The sequence below is a fragment of the Anoplophora glabripennis genome, unplaced genomic scaffold, assembly GCF_000390285.2.
Source record: "Anoplophora glabripennis isolate ALB-LARVAE unplaced genomic scaffold, Agla_2.0 scaffold822, whole genome shotgun sequence".
Classification (NCBI taxonomy): Eukaryota; Metazoa; Arthropoda; class Insecta; order Coleoptera; family Cerambycidae; genus Anoplophora; species Anoplophora glabripennis.
Window position 1 is genome coordinate 39276 of NW_019416970.1, and position 5048 is coordinate 44323.

Below are 5048 nucleotides of genomic sequence, written 5' to 3' on the forward strand. Positions count from 1 at the left end.
GAGATAATCAATTTTGAAGTTTTACCTGACAGCTAAATCCACTAGCATTATGTGACCCATTTTTCAAGTGGGAGCGTGGCGTAATTGGTAGCGTTCGGGACTGACAGTCACGAGATGGCTGGTTCGAGTCCGTCGCGTGACATTTTTTTTTTTCAAAACGCACCATATAGTTTTTTATTATTTTTTTCATCTCGAAAATTATGAACAAACGAAATATTATAATAAATACTTATGTACCTATATGTAGGAATATTCTTCAAATATTTCATTAAAATGCACAATTGGCTGATAAACAATATTTATTATGAATTAACAATAAAGTTTCTTTAAAAAAAAACAAACGAGGTCAGGTAGGTTTTTATTTTATTTTTAGTATTCAACATTTTACGCAGTGTGGCATAAGCCAGAATGATAGTTATCATAGAAACATGGGAAGCAGAAATTTTTTAAGCATCTAGCATGTCGTGTAAATGTTATGTTTTTACAGGCGCATTTTGTTTTCAAAATATCGACGTCGAAACGTTTTTTTAAACACGGTGGACGATCCACACAACCTAGCTCAAAATGATAATTAAACACTTGAAGAATATTCCTACATACAGTTCTTATAATATTTCGTTTGTTCATAATTATCGAGATAAGAAAAAGAAAGAAAGCTTGACACTTAAAAAATTTCTACTTCCCATTTTTCTATGATAACTACCATACTGGCTCGTGCCACACTGCGTAAAATGTCAAATACTATCATAAATATAAAATAAAAGAACATCCTACCTGACCTCGTTTGTTTTTTTTTTTAATGAAACCTTATTGTTAATAAATAATAATATTGTTTATCAACCAATTGTGCATTTTAATGAAATATTTGAAGAATATTCCTACATATACATAAGTATTTATTATATTTCGTTTGTTCATAATTTTCGAGATGAAAAAAATAATAAAACACCATATGGTGCGTTTTGAAAAAAAAAAGTCACGCGACGGACTCGAACCAGCAATCTCTTGACTGTCAGACCCGAACGCTGCCAACTAGGCCACGCTCCCAGTTGAAGAATGTGTCACATCTACTGGATTTAGCTGACGGGTAAAACTTCAAAATCGATTATTTCGATAATTTATGAACGTTGCGTCGAACTACTTCAGAAAATTCTTATTCAAGGTCCAAACTACGCGTGCCGTAAATATCAAAAATTACAAAAATCCGACTACCTTACCTTCTCCTTGTGAGAAAAATAACCATCAAAGGTCACACTAGTGCGAATTCGCACCATTGTTTTTTTTTTTTTTTGAACAGCTGGTATTTCTCAGGTAGCAGCTGCCCCCCACCACGATAATTCCTTCTATATTCCAAACAGTCGAGCCGTACCACAGCTGAGACTGAAGCTAGAGAGTCTGAATAATCCAATCAGTGCGAATCATACCATGAAATTTTATTAAAATAGATTTTCTCTATCTCTTAAAATAAAAAAATTACACAGCCCTAAACTTTCGGTCCTTTTCCGATTTTTTATGATTTCTCGTAAAGTTGGCCATGGATCTCAAATTTGTTTTTACGAGTATAAAGGCCTCAAAAAATGCAACAAAAAACATAAAGATTCATTCATTCATAGGAGTGGCCCTCTTATAGTAGACAGCGTGTATATACAGGGTGGCCCAATAGTGCGTCAAAATTCAATATCTCCCTTATAAAGATTTGAAAAGAAATATTTTATGGGAGTAATGTACTTAAAAAAGTTCACATATTAAAAATATTTTGAATTATATAGGGTGATGCATTACAGCGGAGCATCTTTAATGCGGTTTTTCTTAAATGGAACACTGTATATTTTTATAAATTTGTATTCTACAGAAAATTCTCTTTTGAGTGCTGTCTTTGATTTTTGTATTCGATGCGGCGATACCAAGTTATTTGAAAAAATAAGATAATTTTTGCTGGGACAAACAACAAAATAGCAAAATATTTATAATTTTGTACAGGGTGTTCTACACATAAGTCCCAGTTTAGCGAATTTCGAAGGACATCATCATCATTATTTTCGGAAATATTGGCACTTTTCTAGCAAAACCCCTTTAATTTTGCAATTTTTACATTTTATTACTCTAGTAAGCTATGAGTTTGCCATCAAATAACAAAATTTATAATTTATCCTTTATTCGCCAACAGTAACAAAATTAAAATTGTTAATTGTTTTTCTCTGTGGATAGCGTTAATGACAAATTCGTGTTGCTAATAAAGCATTTTTATCACATGCACCCAATACATAAATCATATTAACCATTAGCGCTTGAGAAAAGTTCATTTTGAAGTATTTTTAAACTTACAACCCAGCAGTTTACTCTACTGACTATTAAACAACAACAGTAAATTTGCAGATTTTGTTATTTTATATCAAACTCATGGCCTACTAGAGTAATAAAAAATAAAATTTCTAAAATTAATGGGGTTTTGCTAGAAAAGTGCCAATATTTCCGAATGAACCTGTCATGCTGAGAAGTCAGATTTTACTTTAGTAGTAAACAGCACGCGAAAACATCAAAACGCATATGTCGAATGTCCACTGCATTCGATTCAAGGGCAGAAATAGTCGTAAGTCTACAAAAATCTCTGTCTGGATAAAAAATGGACGTACGACATTTGCTAAGTAGGTTAACGAGAAGTTGTAGGTAATTAACATATGAATCCAAAAATAAAATAGTGTATCGTGTGTTTCATTTAAAAAAATGGAGAAAATGTCCTTCGAAATTTGCTAAACTGGGGCTTATGTGTAGAACACCCTGTACANGCTTGAGAAAAGTTCATTTTGAAGTATTTTTAAACTTACAACCCAGCAGTTTACTCTACTGACTATTAAACAACAACAGTAAATTTGCAGATTTTGTTATTTTATATCAAACTCATGGCCTACTAGAGTAATAAAAAATAAAAATTCTAAAATTAATGGGGTTTTGCTAGAAAAGTGCCAATATTTCCGAATGAACCTGTCATGCTGAGAAGTCAGATTTTACTTTAGTAGTAAACAGCACGCGAAAACATCAAAACGCATATGTCGAATGTCCACTGCATTCGATTCAAGGGCAGAAATAGTCGTAAGTCTACAAAAATCTCTGTCTGGATAAAAAATGGACGTACGACATTTGCTAAGTAGGTTAACGAGAAGTTGTAGGTAATTAACATATGAATCCAAAAATAAAATAGTGTATCGTGTGTTTCATTTAAAAAAATGGAGAAAATGTCCTTCGAAATTTGCTAAACTGGGGCTTATGTGTAGAACACCCTGAACAAAATTATAAAGATTTTGCTATTTTGTTGTTTGTCCACATCTTTGGACCACATGCCTACAAAATATTTTTTCTTGATTACTGGTAGTATCTGCACAATGGATAAATTTAGAGAATCCTGTCTCAGCAAAAATTATCTTATTTTTTCAAATAACTTGCTATCGCCGCATAATTCAAAATATCTTTAAAATGTGAACTTTTTTAAGTACATCACTCCCATAAAATATTTCTCTTCAAATCTTTATAATAAGGGGGATATTGGGCCACCCTGTATATACAGTATATATTTTGTCTTAATCATACCCTTCTTTTCAGCCCTGCCAGCCGCACGCCAATATTGAGAAACCCTACTATTATTGTTGCTTTTGTAGCTTTTAGTCTAATCAATAGGTTGAAGAGCTTACAAAAAATACCATCTGGAAACAAACAATATGGTGATATAGGAAAAAAATTCTAAGAAAGATAGTGTATCTATAAAAGGCGAAGTTAAAAAATAAAAACGAACTCCAATTGAAAAAAGTTAAATGAGAAAGTTGTAGCTATTAAAAAAACCTATCGATTCGTATTTTTAAATACATATATCGATTGCTATATTACTACTCTAAAAGTACCTTTTTTTAATTAAAAAATATTAAAAATTTTTCGAATTGTAACAATTTTTCGAAAAAATGGTCATCTCGAAATCGGCTTTTTTTGCTTGAATAGTTGTAGAGAAACGAATTAGGTCTCATTTTTTTCCTTAAGAGTTGTACTTTCATAGTAAAAAAGAGTGATAACGATTTTATTCATTTTCAGTGTCCAAAGATGACTGAAAAAAGTAAAAATTTTTTGCTCGCATTTTTCTTGAATATCTTTTTCGATTTTCATTTCTCGATAATGTCTATTACAGGAATCGATTGCTGACATTTTTACGCGAATTTAAAAAAAAACGTTGCTGTATGACCTTCTAGAGCCGAGTTAATTTTTTTTTTTCAAAAAGTTCCAGAGGTTGCTATTTAAGTACTACAGCGACCATTCTTACAGAGATTGAAGCTGAAGACTTATCAATAAAAAAATACTGTGGTTCATTTTACCAATTTCTGCATTTTTAATTCTGCGTCAAACCGAAGCATTTGAGCGCGGCGCGAGCTAACTGTAGCGGGCGGCGGAGTGGGGACCGCTCCGAAAACTGAATTCGCGCGTTCAGAAGTGATCTTACTTTCAAAATCTTCATTATCTCAACTTCCGAACCACGTACAAAAATTCTTTTCTACTTAATTTGGAGTAGCTCGACGATATAAACCAAAATTTGACATTTACGACAGCCTCAAAAGCATAATTACCTTTGGAAAAAAAAATATCATGTAACTGCGTCAGTGGTTGCAAAAATAAAATCTGTGGTTGTAAAAAATAAATTTGGAATGTACGGGGTGGTTGATTTTCGATAGTTTTATAGGGTACAGCCAAAACGGTGATAGATACAAAAAATCTGATATCGATGTCCCGTCCTCTTTTTTTGAGTTTACTTCGCTGGTCCCAAAAGATCTTGGCTAACTTGATTAGTTTTAGATATACAGGGTTTTTTTGAAAAATGGCCCATTTACATTAACCTCTCTATCTCCGTTGTCATTCAATTTACAAGAAAAAAGTGTGCACATTATTTGTTCCATTTTTTATTAGGAAGCCATTGGCGTACTCAGATTTTTTACAAATCGCACAGTTTCTCCGATATTGCATAAACATAGGTTTTTTTAAATAGAACACCCTGTATTTGGCCATCCCGTTGA